This window comes from Geotrypetes seraphini, chromosome 8 (genome assembly GCF_902459505.1).
Source record: "Geotrypetes seraphini chromosome 8, aGeoSer1.1, whole genome shotgun sequence".
Taxonomy (NCBI): domain Eukaryota; kingdom Metazoa; phylum Chordata; class Amphibia; order Gymnophiona; family Dermophiidae; genus Geotrypetes; species Geotrypetes seraphini.
In genome coordinates this window covers 177,075,045-177,092,340 of record NC_047091.1, presented here as the reverse complement: position 1 = coordinate 177,092,340, position 17,296 = coordinate 177,075,045, and the positions used below count along the sequence as shown (strand labels likewise).

Here is a 17,296-nt window from a genome sequence, read left to right as displayed (position 1 = left end):
CTTCATTCCACCAATGCCTAAGAGCCAACCTCAGCAGTGATGTCACAATGGCTTCATTGTTCTATCCTTGGCTCACATCTGATATTGTATTGGAGGAGAGTGTGGCAAAGTGGTTAGAGCTACAGCCTCAGCACCCTGAGGTTCTGGGTTCAAAACCCCGTGCTGCTATTGTGATCCTGGGTAAGTTATCCCCAGGTACATTAGACTGTGAGCCTGCCGGAACAGATAGGGAAAATGCTTGAGTACCTGATTTGTAACCCATTTTGAGCTCCTTTGGGAGGGTGGGGAAATAAATAAACAGACAATGACCACTCTTAAGGAATGTAAACAATTTTATCAAGCTCTTGCCCCTCCTGGTACATCCTTTACTTGGAAGATATGAGTGGACTCCCTCAAAAGACTTGATGGGCATTACCATAAGAAACCCCATGCTTTTGTAAAGGCTCCCTCCTCCCACAGTGGCATAGCGAAGGTATGTGGCGCCCTTCTCCTCCTCCTCCTCCCCCCCGCTCCTTCCTGACGACACCTGCCCCCCTTCCCTCCCCCTATAACTTTTTCATTTTCCAGGCAAGAGCAGAATCACAAACTTGATGCCCACGTTGATGTCAGCTATCCCTCTGATGTCACGTCCTAGATGCGGAGCCCAGAAGTGACATCAGAGAGAGGCGACACTGACTCGGGTAGCACGTTCATAATGCTGCTCGTGCAGGAAAAGTTAAAGAGGTACAAGGGAAAGGGGAGGCACAGAGTGAAGCATGACTGTCTGAGCCCTTTACAAAGACCACACCCAGGGCGAACTGCCCCCCTCCCCCCCCCACACACACAGAGGAAATGGCAGCTGCTAAAATCACTACTGTAGGAGACCTAGTACAGCACTAACAAAATGGCTACAGTGTTCCCCCGCGAATTCGTGGACATGGTCATTCGCTGTATTCTCTGACCGCCTCTTCCTGTGCTAAAGTCGGGCTTCACCAATCGGGAGCTGCTCCTGATTGGTGAAGCCCGACTTTAGCACAGGAAGAGGCAGTCGGAGCATACCGCGAGTGATTTTCTTCACTCATTGGCGCTCCAGCTGCCCTCTCTGCCTCCCCAGGTGAAAAACCGTATTCACAGTTTTTCGATATTCGCAGGGATTCCTGAAACGGAACCCCCGCGAATATCGGGGGAGTATTGTATATAAATATGGATTTGAAATATGAGATGTGGAGTGGGTACTAGTGCTCAGAATGCAGAGGGATTTAAAGTTTAAAAAGGGATTTAAAGTTTAAAAGGGGTTTAAAGTTTAAAAAAGGGGCTTAAAAGTGTAAAAAAGGGATTTAAAGTTTAAAAGGGATTTAAAGTTTAAAAAAGGGGTTTAAAGTTTAAAAAAGGGGCTTAAAAGGGGTTTAAAGTTTAAAAGGGATTTAAGGTTTAAAAAAGGGGTTTAAAGTGTAAAAAAGGGGCTTAAAAGGGGTTTAAAGTTTAAAAGGGATTTAAAGTTTAAAAAAGGGGCTTAAAAGGGGTTTAAAGTTTAAAAGGGATTTAAAGTTTAAAAAAGGGGCTTAAAAGGGGTTTAAAGTGTAAAAAAGGGGTTTAAGTGTAAAAAAGTTTTTAAAAGTTTTAAAGTGTAAAAAAGGAGTTTAAAGTTTAAAAGGGGTTTAAAGTGTAAAAAATGAGTTTAAAGTTTAAAAGGGATTTAAAGTTTAAAAAAGGGGCTTAAACGGGGTTTAAAGTTTAAAAGGGATTTAAAAGGGGTTTAAAGTTTAAAAGGGATTTAAAGTTTAAAAAAGGGGTTTAAAGTTTAAAAGGGATTTAAAAGGGGTTTAAAGTTTAAAAGGGATTTAAAGTTTAAAAAAGGGGTTTAAAGTTTAAAAGGGATTTAAAGTTTAAAAAAGGGGTTTAAAGTTTAAAAAAGGGGCTTAAAAGGGGTTTAAAGTTTAAAAGGGATTTAAGGTTTAAAAAAGGGGCTTAAAAGGGGTTTAAAGTTTAAAAGGGATTTAAAGTTTAAAAAAGGGGCTTAAAAGGGGTTTAAAGTGTAAAAAAGGGGTTTTTAAGTGTAAAAAAGTTTTAAAAAGTTTTAAAGTTTAAAAAAGGGGTTTAAAGTGTAAAAAAGGAGTTTAATGTTTAAAAGGGATTTAAAGTTTAAAAAAGGGGTTTAAAAGGGATTTAAAGTTTAAAAAAGGGGTTTAAAAGGGGTTTAAAAGGGATTTAAAGTTTAAAAAAGGGGTTTAAAAGGGGTTTAAAAGGGATTTAAAGTTTAAAAAAGGGGTTTAAAGTTTAAAAGGGATTTAAAGTTTAAAAAAGGGGTTTAAAAGGGGTTTAAAGTTTAAAAAAGGGGTTTAAAGTTTAAAAAAGGGGCTTAAAAGGGGTTTAAAGTTTAAAAGGGATTTAAAGTTTAAAAAAGGGGTTTAAAGTGTAAAAAAGGGGTTTAAGTGTAAAAAAGGGGTTTAAGTGTAAAAAAGTTTTTAAAAGTTTTAAAGTTTAAAAAAGGGGTTTAAAGTGTAAAAAAGGAGTTTAAAGTTTAAAAGGGATTTAAAGTTTAAAAAAGGGGTTTAAAGTGTAAAAAATGAGTTTAAAGTTTAAAAGGGATTTAAAGTTTAAAAAAGGGGCTTAAACGGGGTTTAAAGTTTAAAAGGGATTTAAAAGGGGTTTAAAGTTTAAAAGGGATTTAAAGTTTAAAAGGGATTTAAAGTTTAAAAAAGGGGTTTAAAGTTTAAAAAAGGGGCTTAAAAGGGGTTTAAAGTTTAAAAGGGATTTAAGGTTTAAAAAAGGGGCTTAAAAGGGGTTTAAAGTTTAAAAGGGGTTTAAAGTGTAAAAAAGGGGTTTTTAAGTGTAAAAAAGTTTTTAAAAGTTTTAAAGTTTAAAAAAGGGGTTTAAAGTGTAAAAAAGGAGTTTAATGTTTAAAAGGGATTTAAAGTTTAAAAAAGGGGCTTAAACGGGGTTTAAAGTTTAAAAGGGATTTAAAAGGGGTTTAAAAGGGATTTAAAGTTTAAAAAAGGGGTTTAAAAGGGGTTAAAAGGGATTTAAAGTTTAAAAAAGGGGTTTAAAGTTTAAAAGGGATTTAAAGTTTAAAAAAGGGGTTTAAAAGGGGTTTAAAGTTTAAAAGGGATTTAAAGTTTAAAAAAGGCGTTTAAAGTTTAAAACTTTTTATTTTCAGGCCGCTAAAATGAATATATGGCTCGGAAAAATTATGTTAGAAACTTCTTCTTACTTAGATTTTAGGAAATTACTAAAGACTCAATTATTTAATGGGCTGATATCGTAACTTCTTTTGTAATCCGCCTAGAACTGCAAGGTACTGGCGGAATAGAAGTCACTAACGTAATGTAATTTTATTCCTACGTTTCTTACCTGCATGGTTTGCACTTCCATTTTGATCAATTTTACTGAAAGGTATGTATTTATTGCCTTTTTTGCTGTATTTTATTAAGATATTTTATTGAAATGTATGTATTGGGTTTTTTTCATGCTGGGAGCCGCTTAGAGCCTCCCCGGTATGGCAACATGTAAATAAATAATTATTATTATTAAAGTTCAGATCTCCTGCCTGAAGTGGTTCCGGGAAAGGATGACAGACGCCCACTGCAGCAATTTCTGCATTGAAAGATGCACAGCCCACCCCCACCCCCACCCCCACCCATCACATGCATGCCTTTCCTCTACTGCGCTTGACACCTGTAGCATCCCTCACTGCCCAGGTTCAAATCCTTCCTAAACAAGATTCATTTTAAGTCTTGAATAATGGCTCCTCCGATGACCGTGCTGATTTTGGTTTTACTGCAGTAACATTCATGTCTCTGTGGAGCCGAGATTGTGTTTTGTGCAAATCGGTATAGCTCGGCCATTCATGGGCAGAAGACTGGAGGATTGAGGATTCCGTGTTGGAAACATATGACTATCATTCGTGATGAATACATATAAACATGCATCTAATGGAGACCCAATCTGCATTACTGCTCAATGTCTTTCCTACATCATCATGGTTTTAAGAAAGGTTTGGACAAATTCCTGGAAGAAAAGTCCATAATCTGTTTTTAAGAACATAAGCAATGCCATCGTGCCCAGCAATCTGCTCACGTGGCGGCCCAACAGGTTCAGGACCTGTACAGTAATCTTCTATCTATACCCCTCTATCCCCTTTTCCAGCAAGACATGGGGGAAGCCTCTGCTTGCCCTGGATCGGTAGTATGGGATGTTGCTACTCTTTGGGTTTTGGCCAGGTACTAGTGACCTGGATTGGCCACCGTGAGAATGGGCTACTGGGCTTGATGGACCATTGGTCTGACCCAACATAGCTATTCTTATGTTCTTACATTTCCCAAGTATAGGACAATCAAGCCATTGTGACATCACTGCTGAGGTTGGCTCTGAGGCACTGTGGAATGAGGCATTATGACATCACAAATCTCAGCTCTGGAATGTTGCTCTCATTGGGGTTCCGGAATCTTGCTATTCTTTGAGATGCTGGAACGTTGCAACTCTTTGGGTTTTGGCCAGGTACTAGTGACCTGGATTGGCCACCGTGAGAATGGGCTACTGGGCTTGATGGACCATTGGTCTGACCCAACATAGCTATTCTTATGTTCTTACATTTCCCAAGTATAGGACAATCAAGCCATTGTGACATCACTGCTGAGGTTGGCTCTGAGGAACTGTGGAATGAGGCATTATGACATCACAAATCTCAGCTCTGGAATGTTGCTCTCATTGGGGTTCCGGAATCTTGCTATTCTTTGAGATGCTGGAACGTTGCAACTCTTTGGGTTTTGGCCAGGTATTAGGGACCTGGATTGGCCACCGTGAGAACGGGTTACTGGGCTTGATGGAGCATTGGTCTGACCCACTAAGGCTATTCTTATGTTCTTATCACAAGCAAAAAAATAAGCTCTCTGGTGGTCTCTGGAGGCTGAGAGGATTCCATGAGCCCCCTGGGATTAATGCCTGCGAGAATCCGGTGCTTGCTTTCAAAACTAGGTGCAACCAAGCTGATCTGCCTTCCCTAGGAAGCTTTTCACATCTAGCTTTTTCTGTCAGCCTGATCTTCCAGCAATTCAGCATGGGCCCAAGGCCAAGACTGAATTAGAACAGCAAAAATAGATGAGCAAAGTTAAAGGGAAAGGGGGAAGAGTCGAGGGAATTACAAGCGTGAGAGAATGATCATTCTGCACCATCGTGAAATAAGCACAGATGGAACAAAATGCTGGAAACTGAAAAGTGCTGAATGATGTCAGTTTCACCCCTTCCCTGTCCAGAGGATACACTCTAGCGATGGAGGCGTGAGGTCAAATGGAAGAACACGAAAGATACTATAGAGAATTTTTATTCACTGGTAGCTTTCTATATAAATACATGTTATATATTCTCTCCTAACGCAAAAAGTAAAAATTATCTTTCCTTTGCAATTTTATGACCATAACTGATGTTTTGCCATCTAACAATTTTGGGAAATGTACCCCCCTCTTTCTCCCACCCCATTTGATGACTATAGAGATACCAATATCGCCCCCCCATTTTACAAAAACATAGCGGGATTTTTAGCGTGGGCCGCAGCGGTAGCAGCTCCAACACTCACAGAATTCCTACGCTTTTGTATATTAAAAATTAAATTGTGACCCACTTAGGGCCTGTTTTACAAAGCCGCGCGGCAAAGCCCTTTAAATCTCTATGGGCTTTGGGGCCGTTCCCGCGCGACAGGCCCTTAGGTTTTAGGCAGAATATAAATGTTAATATAAATAAATATTAAACAACTTCACATAAAGCTTGCGAAACGTTATTTACAGCAATTTATTTTTGGCCCAATTTCATCACCATAATTCCAGAGTAAGACAAAATTAGTTAAAAAATAAATCAAAGTCATTTATTTTGGCCACTTATTAGCATTGTAAATTTATAAATCAGGTAAAGCAAATCAGTTAAGTCTGTTTTTTATTTATGTGATTGATGAAATTGACAAGTTCTTTGCGTATCTAGTTTTCTCTAAAAGTTATTTTATAACTTTTACCGTAACCTATGATATCTACAATATTTTAATCAAAGGTTGTCTCACAATCACATATATGTGTATAGATATAAATGTTTGTTCTTAGTATGATAATTATCACTATATTTTAATTCCATTTATTTATTGTCCTTTATAAATCAGTTATGAGATTATTGATCTATTATACAATATTAATATTTGTGTTTTTAGAATGTACGAGATTTCTTATTTCTTTGTACTGATCTACAGAAGTTTGGACTGTCTTAGTGATTTTATGAATAAATTGATATCAAATATCTACATCCCTTGAACTCTGGTTCTTCCATTTGACCTCACTCCTCTTTTGCCTTACTTTTCTGTAAGCAATTTCTTCTCCTTCTAACTTCCCCACAGGACAGCACTTCCAGATCAGTCTTGGGTGTCCTAAGTAAATAGTACCCTTCGTTTAAGGAATGGAAAAGGTCAAAAACAGACAAAAACTGGAAAAAGCACAAACAGCATCAAAGCAGGTACCATAAGGCAGTAAGAGGGGCAAAAAGATGAGGAAAAAATAGTCAAGGAGGCGAAAAACTTCAAGCCGTTCTTTCGATATATTAAGGGGAAACGTCTCGCATAGGAAGCGGTGGGACCGTTGGATGACCATGGAATAAAGGGAGTGCTAAAGGAAGACAAAGCCATCGCCGACAAACTGAACACATTTTTTGCGTCTGTATTTACCAAAGAGGATATACACAACATACCAGAAGCCGACAGGCCATATGCGGGAAACGAAGATGGGAAACTTACTGGGTTGATGGTCAGTCTAGAAGAGGTATGCAGGCAGATTGATAGGTTTAAAAATGATAAATCCCCGAGACCGGATGGCATCCATCCGAGGGTAATCAAGGAACTGAAAGGGGCTATAGTTGAACTGCTTCAACTAATAGCCAATCTGTCGATCAAATCGGGAAGGATTCTGGAAGACTGGAAAGTGGAAATTTTACGCCGATCTTCAAGAAAGGTTCGAGGGGAGATCCGGGAAACTACAGACTCTGACCTCGGTACCCAAAAAGATGGTAGAGGCGCTGATAAAAGACCACATCATTGATCACCTTGATGGACACGATCTGATGAGGACCAGCCAACATGGCTTCAGCAAAGGAAGATCTGGCTTGACAAACTTGCTGCAGTTCTTCGAGGGAATAAACAGGCAGATAGACAAGAGTGACCTGGTCGACATTGTATATTTGGATTTTCAGAAGGCGTTCGACAAGGTCCCGCATGAACGACTACTTCAAAAAAATTGCGAGCCATGGAATCGAGGGTGAAATACTCACCTGGATTAAAAACTGGCTGGCAGGTAGGAAACAGAGTGAGGGTGAATGGACAATACTTGGATTGGAAAAACATCACGAGTGGAGTGTCGCAGGGTTCACTGCTTGGACCCGTGCTCTTCAACATATTATTCAGAGTAGTGAAGACGTAGGGGGATTGCGAAGACTTGCAACGTGACAAACACACTCGAGAAATGGGCCGCAACATGGCAAATGAAGTTTAACGTGGATACGTGTAAGGTGATGAAGGTCAGTAACAAAAATCTTATACACACCTACAGGATGTCAAGTGTGGTACTTGGAGAGACCTCCCAGGAAAGAGACTTGGGAGTACTGGTCGAGAAGTAGATTAAGCTGTCCACGCAATGTGCGGCGCCAGTGAAAAGGGTGAACAGAATGCTAGGAATGATTAAAAAGGGGATCACAAACAGATCGGAGAAGGTTATCATGCTGCTGTACCGGGCCACCTGGAATACTGCGTCCAGCACTGGTCGCTGTACATGAAGGACATGGTACTACTCGAAAGGGTCCAGAGAAGAGCGACTAAAATGGTTAAGGGGCTGGAGGAGTTGCCGTACAGTGAGAGATTAGAGAAACTAGGCCTCTTCTCCCTTAAAAAGAGGAGACAGGGGGGACATGATCGAAACATTCAAGATACTGAAGGGCATAGACTTAGCAGAGAAAGACAGGTTGTTCACCCTCTCCAAGGTAGAGAGAACGAGAGGGCACTCTCTAAAGTTAAAAGGGGTTGGATTCCGTACAAGTGTAAGGAAGTTCTTCTTCACCCAGAGAGTGGTGGAAAGCTGGAATGCTCTTCCTGAGGCTGTTATAGGGGAAAACACCCTCCAGGGATTCAAGACCAAGTTAGACAAGTTCCTGCTGAACTGGAATGTATGCAGGTAGGGTAGTCTCAGTTAGGGCGCTGGTCTTTGACCTGGGGGCTGCTGCATGACTGGACTGCTGGGCACAATGGACCGCTGGTCTGACCCAGTTCTTAAGGGAATCCAGAACTGAACATACAAAGATGACATTCCCATCTTACTCTGGGATAGAGTGTCAGAAAAGTTATTCGGGATTAACCAAAGACAAGAACAAGTTATTTTCAATCAATCCATCCTTAGTGGTTTTAGCACAGAAGTTCAAAAGGTCTCAGCTTTCACACTCTCCTGCTACTTCCTTATTCCCAAGTCAGGAGGACGAATTTCGATCCTGGGCTTTTAGAAGCTTGATCGCTGTGTTAGGAAGGAGAACTTTGGAATGATTTCCCCTGGGCACCATGCTACCCTTAGGCCAAAAGAAGATTGGTGCACGCCATTGGATCTGAAGGACACTAAACATTCATTCAGCCGCAAATTTCTACATTTCTCTACCCTGGGCAGATGCTACCAATACAAGGTGTTACCCTTTCGTCTATTTTTGGCTCCAAGGTTTTATCCAGAGGAACAGAACCATGTGTGTCACCCTATTCGATGACTAGCTCATCACAGAATCTTTAAGAGACTTACCATACCATTCTGATTCTTGTATCCCGCAAATGTCGGCTAGGAATCATTGCAGCTTACATAATATTAGAAATGATACAGAGGTATAGACTTCACACAGATGGATTATAGTAAGTCAGTATAGCGACGAGAACAGATGCGTCTTCAGTGCCTTCTTGACTTGGAAGTATGTGGGAAGTTGACTTCTCAATCGCTCTGCGTAACGATGACGTTGCTCTAAAGATGGGGGTTTGTTGTAAAATCACATAAAAGTCCAACCTCACCCCCATGCAATTCCTGGATTTTAATGGGGGCATGCCTCATCTCCCCAAAAGTAAGGCCCAGCCTTCCACCTCAACATGTAAGACAGTTTCATTTAACCTGCCAGCCAAGTCTTGAATGCACGACACAGACAAAACACTTCTTCACACAAGCCGCATGGCAACAGCAGTCTAGGTTGTCTCCTTTGGGAAACTACACATCAGGACTAGCCAATGGCTGCCGAAACACAGGTGGAATCCATTCAACCAAACTCTTTCTCTGCAAATTCCAACCACCTCTTGCTGCAGGAGTCCCTCCTATGGTTACACCACCCACAATCTCAAACAGCAGACCGTTCCAGCGACCGCCGTTTCAGATCCGTTAACCACCGATGCCTCCAACATGGACTTTGTGGGAGAGCTGGCTGCATATCAACCATCTGGAACGCGGAGCAATGCACTCTGCAATCCAAGCTTTCTACTGCTGGCTATCCCGAAACGTTATTGTAATAGAAAGATTTACATCAAACACAGCAATATGGAGTCCACTCGTGTCTGCATGGAAACCCTGAAAATCTGAAAATTTGCTCTATCCCACAACTATGTGAGGTCACCTGTGTGTGGCAGCCTTACCCTGCTTAATGGAAAATAGAGAATGACATGGTGACAAAATTCATCACCGTTCCCGTCCCCGCGGATAACCGCGGGAAACCATCTTCATGTCATTCTTTAAGGAGAGAGGGAAGAATCAGAGTATGAATGGCCACAACCACCGACCCGCAAGCTTTGCTTTGAAGAATGCTGGTGTAGAAGGACTGAGGTTGAAATAGACACTAGAAAATGACATGGGATTATTTCCCGCGGTTATCCGCGGGAACGGAGACGGTGATGAATTTTGTCACCGTGTCATTCTCTAATGGAAAACCCTCCTTTACAAGTAAGTGGCCTAACACGGTCCTCCCTTTCTTCCCCTCTTTGGGACTCAGGCCTGTCTTCACCACAGCACACCCAGGCTGTGAGATTCAGGGGACTGGTTTGCAAACTCATCATTCAGGTTGAGCCACGAGGACAGATCTCTTTCTGAAATTTCTCTTTTAACTGAAAACCAAAAATAAAAAAAAGCCAGAGTGGTTCTCTCAATACAGCCTGTCAGTAAAAATATCAATGATCTTTCAGCGACGTTCAAGAGCGAAGTGATCGTTTTCCCACCGGGGAACAAGCCATTTTCACAACCGTCTCTGCCAGAAGAACAGAAAACAACAGGGCAGAGTACAGCCAGCTGTTGTCCTATAACTCTACTCTAACAATATCATGCTTTAGTCAAATAAACGGCTAGCCCTGCATTATTTCTAACATCCGAGAAGCAAAGCCACAGCAACAGGAATCGTGCCATGTGAACAAGCCAAGGCAGGACTGTTGCTCGGGCCTTCCCCTCACCCTCTATAGAGGGCCAGGATTGGAAAACAAAGGCTTCACTGCCCTTTGCTGGCAGTAATCTGACCCCAGGAACTGGAATGTGTCAAAGAGAAAGCCATGAGCGATGGCTGAGAAGGTGATGTGAAAGCGTGTCAGGTCCACATTCTTCATCGACCGTGATGGCTGTTGTTCCTTTTATGATTTTTATACCATTCACATGTATATTTTGGATTTTAGCCTTTTTTATTGGGTTTTTATTATTTGTATCAATGAAATTTTAATTAGGTTTTTTGTTTTTTTTGCCAAGAACATTGACTCCACATTTTTGGATTTGACAGTCAAGCATTACCCTGTAATTCTCTTGCACCAGCCCTCCCCCTCCCCTCCCCCAACGTCCCCTCAAAGCTAAGCTTCCACAGACTGAGGATGCTGGCAAAGAATTAATGTTTTCAGATTCTAAGGTACCCACAACCGATTATCGATGTTTGTCAGGTACCCATGCTGCTATATACATTCAGTCATCTTTCCCTCTCCTGCACATGATGCAAACAGGTATGTTTGATGAAACAATGTTTGTTGCTTTATTTCTGTTTTCCCAGTAGAAAGCTGTCCAATAAAGAAAGCCATTTTTTTGATAATGGGTAAAAGAAATCCCTTTTTTATTCTGTTACTGACTGAAGTCTACAAAATCTTGAGTGGTATAGAACGGGTACAATCGATTTTTTTTTACTCTGTCAAAAATTACAGAGACCAGGGGACATTCGATGAAGTTACAGAGAAATGCTTTTAAAACCAATAGGAGGAAATATATTTATACTCAGAGAAATAGTTAAGCTCTGGAACACTTTGTCAGAGGTTGTGGTAAGAGCAGTTAACATAGATGGGTTTTAAAAAAGGTTTGGACAAATTCCTGGAGGAAAAGTCCACAGTCTGCTATTGAGACAAACATGGAGGAAGCCAATGTTTGCCCTGGATTGGTAGCATGGAACGTCGCTACTCTTTGGGATTTTGCCAGGTACTTGTGGCCTGGATAAGCCACTGTGGAAATGGGATTCTGGGCTAGATGGACCATTGGTCTGACTTAGTACAAGCAGGTGCTGAAAAGATCTCAGCATAACCAACCTCCTAAATTTTGAGCGGTATTTTACCATTGTAGCTGAAAAGAGTGTTATTTTATTTTTACAAAGTGCCAATTTGCAGAATCGTAATGTTATGTTTTGACATTGTTTGACTGAATCATCTCAACGAAAAGTGTGGAATTTTCAAGCGCGGAATTCCGAGCCGTCATGAAGTTCCTATTCCTGCAGAAGAAAACTCCAAAGGAAATCCATGAATGTATGATGCAAACGTTGAGTGACAAATGTCCAACATATTCCAAGTGAAGAAGTGGAGTGCAAACTTTCTGCGTGGAGATTTCGAGACTGAAGATGTAGCAAGGTCTGGGAGGCCTCAAACAGTGTCAACGCCTGAAATTGTTGACCATGTCCATGACCTGATTTTGGCAGATCAGGAAATAGCAGCTAAAACAATTGCCGAGACACTACAGATATCCCGGGGACGTGTTGGGTGTATAATCCACGAGCAGCTGGGTATGCAGAAGTTGTCAGCCAAGTGGGTGCCCAAATGTTTGTATGCTGACGAGAAATGACATTGAGTGGACACTTTCAAGTTGATTTTGAAGAATTTTCAGCAAGATGATGCCAACATTTTGGAACACCACTATGATCCTGAGACAAAACAACAGTCCATGCAATGGCGGCACTCAGGTTCCCCAAGGACTAGGAAATTCAAGACCCAATCGGCAGGAAAGGTACAAACGTAAGGAAGGTCTTCTTCACCCAGAGAGTGGTAGAAAACTGGAACGCTCTTCCAGAGTCTGTTATAGGGGAAAACACCCTCCAGGGATTCAAGACAAAGTTGGACAAGTTCCTGCTAAACTGGAATGTACGCAGGCGAGACTGGACTCATTTACAGCACTGGTCTTTGACCTGGGGGCCACCGCGTGAGCGGACTGCTGGCACGATGGACCACTGGTCTGACCCAGCAGCAGTAATTCTTATGTTCTTATGGCATGGCCACAGTTTTTGGGATCAGGAAGGTGCTGCAATGACTGATTATCTTCCAAGCGGCCAAACAGTTAATACAGAATGCTATTGGAACTTGTTGTGCTGATTAAAGGAGGCATTGAAAGAAAAAAGGGGAGGGAAGCTGTGGAAGGGAGTTCTCTTTTTGCAAGACAATGCATTTGCTCACAAGGCTGGCAAAACGATGGATGTTTTGACGCAACTGGGGTTTCAGTGCATAGACCATCCATCCTACTCACCAGATCTTGCGCCATCGGACTATTTTCTATTTCCAAACCTTAAAAAGAGTTTGAAAGGGTGACAATTTTTGAGCAATTCAGAGGCGATTGCAGCAGTGGAACAGTATTTCAGTGACCCAGACATCAGAGTATTTTCTGGAAGGGTTACAGAGACTTCAGACATGTGTGTTGAACTTAGGCGTGAAAATGTGGAATAACTTGTAAGTTTCATGGATCCACGTTATTCCCTTCTTGGTTGGGCTGAGATCTTTTCAGCACCCCCCTCGTATGGCTATTCTTATTTTCTTATGTACTGCAAAGTGAAAACAAAAAGCATACTTCAGAGCGTGCTCTCACCAACACACCCATTAGTCCCAAGACATTTGAGTGTATGCATTCTCTCCTTTATTTTATTGAAGTTATTGGTTTTATTATTACAGTGAACCACTTTGATACATCTAGGGCAGCGGTCTCAAACTCGCAGCCCACGAGCCATATGTGGCCTCCCAGGTGCTATTTTGCGGCCCGCAAAATACCCGATCTCACACTCTGGGCAGGAAGAGAGGCTGACTTGCAACTTCCTGCTGCCGTCGAGTATGCAGGGATTCCTGTCTTCACTTATCTGCCCGATACACAAAGGCAGGAGTCCCAGCAGACGCGATGGCAGTAGGAAGTTGCAAGTCAGCTGACCCAGCGCCGGAGCCTCTCTTCCTGCCCAGTGTGTGAGATCACGTACAAAACCATGGCTGCAAAATACAGGTACTGCTGGACAGGGGAGGGGAGGAAGGAAGGAAGGGAGAAGGGGTACTGATGGACGGGGGAAGGGAGAAGGGGTACTGATGGACGGGGGAAGGGAGAAGGGGTACTGCTGGACAGGGGGAAGGAAGAAGGGGTACTGCTGGATAAGGGGGGGTAAAAGGAAGAGAGAAGAGGTGCTGCTGGACCTGGCAGAAAGGGAGGGAAAGGTGCTACACACTGGAGGGGAGAGTGAGATGGTGCATGGGGGTTGGGGGGTAGGAAGGAGGGATGCCACTGAGGGAAGAGGCAAGGACAGAGACAGAAAGAGTGAAGGAGGCAGAAAGTGTTGGACTCATGCAGAAGGCAAGATGGATGGGGAGGACAGAAAGAAGGGTAGGAAAAATGTTACACTGGGGAAGGTGGAGAGGGCAGAGAGTGAAAAGTTCATGGAGGGAGAGAGAGAAAGATGTTGTTTGGTTGAGGAAGGAGGACCAGAGGAGAAGCATGCAGGAGGAAGAGGAAAAAAATGTTGGACTGGTGGAAAGGAGGGAGAAATGTTGGACTGGGAGAGGGGCCAGAAAGGAGGAAGGGAAGGGAGATGGACTGCAGGGGGCAGAAAGGAGGAATAGAAAGAGAAATGTTACACTGGGCAGGAAGGAGAAAGATGTCAGACTATGGAAATAGGGAGGAAAGGAGAGAGAGATAGGGAGGGAAGGTAAGACATGGAAACATAGATTTTGAGAAGAAAGCAGAAAAATTGAAAAAATTGATGTTAAGTTAATGCCAAAGATAGATGCAAGGCAGAAAGTGAAGACGCAGAAAAACAGTCAATGGACAGGAAGGCCCTGGAAACAGTTAAAAGCACAGAAATATAAAGTCACCAGGCAACAAAGGTAGGGAAAATGATTTTATTTTCAATATAGTGATTGAAATGTGTCAGTTCTGAGAAAGGAAAGATGTTAAACTTTAACTGTGAGGAACGCAGAAAAAATAGTTCATGTCTTATTAAACAAATGACAATTTTGCATGAGGTAAAACTCTTTATAGTTTATAAATCTTGTTAAAGGAAAGATTTATAAACTATAAAGAGTTTTACTTCATGCAACGTTGCCATTTCTTTAATAAGACGAACAATGTTTTCTGCGGCCCTCCAAATCCAAAATGTGGCCCTGCAAAGGGTTTGAGTTGGAGACCACTGGTCTAGGGTTACCAGACGTCCGGATTTCTCCGGACACGTCCTCCCTTTGAGGACGTGTCCGGGGGTCTGGACAGCTTTTCTCAAAACCCGTCATTTTGTCTGGGTTTTGAAAAGCTGCGTCGGCCAAGGAGGACATCCGCGCATGCGCGGACGTGATGTCATCACGTAGTGTTCGTGCGCGGACAGACGTCCTCCCTGCCCGACAAGAGCAGGCAGCGGGGGTGGGCATTACTAGGAGGGCGGGTCTAGGGGGTCTGGATTTTCCAAAAGGAAAATCTGGTAACCCTAGATACGTCCCTATGTTTAGCAGTACAGCCAGAGGCATAGTAAGGGAGTTGGCCCGCCCCAGGCGCCATCTTGGTGGGGGTGCCAGCACCCATCCTCTTCTCCGCCCCCCCCCAACACTCCTTCCTGATCCCCCCCTGCTGTGCGCCCCTTCCCCTGTATCTCTTTAACCTGCTCCCCACGTTGGTGTCGGCTCTCTCCAACGTCACTTCTTGGGTCCTGCTGCTCGCACCTGGAGAACTAAAGAGGTACAGGGGAGTGGAAAGGGGGGGTGCACGTGTGGCAGGGGGGTTGGAAAGGAGGGGGGCAGAGAAGAGGGTGCCACTCACCAGAACAGGGCAACAGCCTGAGATATGCACCCAGCCTCTAAAACACTTGAGCAGGGAACAGGCTTTAACATGAGGGACCATGAAAATCGCCGTCCATTCCAAAGTTAAGAATCAATCTTCAAAACAGCCAGCGGGCTCCACTTCAGCTTCTGGACTTAGCTTAGAAAAATGTGAAAGCCATGTCATAACTGGAAAACTCAAGTACAAGTTGTTCCTCAGGCAGAAAGTGGACCCGTTGCTAAAAGGGCCTGAAAGAGCTTTGAATAAATGCAAGTGCGTGGACAAAGGTTTCGATTTGAGCTGCTCAAATATTCTACTTGCAAATTTAGATACTGCCTTTGCCCCTATTTATCCAAGAGGCGATTTTTAGAGCTGATTTGTCAGTCAGGGGTAGGCAATTCCGGTCCTCGAGAGCCACAGGCAGGTCAGGTTTTCAGGATATCCACAATAAATATGCGTGAGGTAGATTGGCATTTGAGAATAACACGGGGAAAAAAATCTGACCCTGTCACTGCCCCGTAACCGGACCACTGTCCCCTTCACCACCCCATCCCCACCGTCCCCTTCACCGCCCTGTCCCCGTAGCATCCACCCTTCCCTCTCGCCACCTCACCGCCCTTCAGCGGCCCGAGAATCTCCCTCCCTCCCCCTTACCTTTGCGGCGTGTTAGTAAAGTATTGAAACTTAAGGGAGGGAAAGCACGCGGTCACCAATCGCACGCGGCCCCCTTTCTCCCTACCTATGGCCAAATCTATCTCCCTCCCTCCCCCTTACCTTCACGGCGCTTTCATTAAAAAAAAAAAAAAAAAACAAAAACTTACTGAAGCTGAACCGGAAGCTGCGTAAGAGGAGAAGCTTCCGCCCACACACACGCGACTGCAGGCAGGCAGGCTTCGCCGGCTTCAGTAAGTTTTTTACGAAAGCGCCGTGAAAGTAAGGGGGAGGGAGGGAGATAGATTTGGCCGGAGGGAGGGGGCCGCGCGCATTTGGTGACCGCGCGCCTTCCTTCCCTTAACTGCAGGGACAAGGCCATTCACCACTCCACGGGGCAGTGGATGGCCTTGTCCCCGTGCCCTCAGTGAGCACTTTTCTCCCCCCCATTGTTTCTGTGGGTTACCAGCGGCTAGCCGCAGGTAACTGCCACCGTGTCATTCTCTAATTGGCATCTCAAGGAGGCAATGCATGCAAATCCATCTCATAGATATTCATTGTGGATATCCTGAAAACCTGACCTGCCTGTGGCTCTCGAGAACTGGAATTGCCTCCCCCTGGTCTATGTAAATCGGCTGGAAGTAGGTGTGGCCTATTCCGAGTGCACTTCCAGGTGGTTTGGAAAACAGATTATATTTAAAGTCTACATGTGTTCATTTGCCTTCTGAATCTACCTACACAGAAAGTGGGAGCCAAAGTCTGCACACCCGTTTCATATGGGTAAGATATGCTTGAGGATTTTACCCAAAGCAAACAGTCTGAGAGCTGCCCCCTAAAAACTTACATTAATGATCTAAGGCAGGGGTGTCAAAGTCCCTCCTCGAAGGCCGCAATCCAGTCGGGTTTTCAGGATTTCCCCAATGAATATGTATTGCATGCAAATAGATCTCATGCATATTCATTGGGGAAATCCTGAAAACCCAACTGGATTGCGGCCCTCGAGGAGGGACTTTGACACCCCTGATCTAGGGGGAACAGGTTAAACTTCATCTCTTACAGCAGCGCTTCTCAACCCTTTCCTGGAGGCATAACTAACTAGTTGGGATTTCAGGATATTCAAGAGATACCTTTGCAATTACATGCAAACCCGTTCATGCATATTCATTGTGGTAATCTTGAAAATCCGACTGGTTAGGGAATTACCTGCAGGAGGAAATTTTTTTTTCACTTAAGAGAATAGTTAAGCTCTAGAATGCGTTGCCAGAGGTTGTGGTAAGAACGGATAGCGTAGCTGGTTTTAAGAAGGGTTTTGGACAATTTTCTGGAGAAAAAGTCCATAGTCTGTTATTAAGACAGACATGGGT

At 43.4% G+C, this 17,296-nt stretch overlaps 1 protein-coding gene across 1 annotated transcript in view; it reads right to left on the bottom strand.

Annotated features, from left to right (window-relative positions):
* The window catches only part of SMTN (smoothelin), a 336,207-nt gene that overhangs the window by 59,905 nt on the left and 259,006 nt on the right, over positions 1-17,296 (bottom strand). The window lies entirely within an intron of this gene.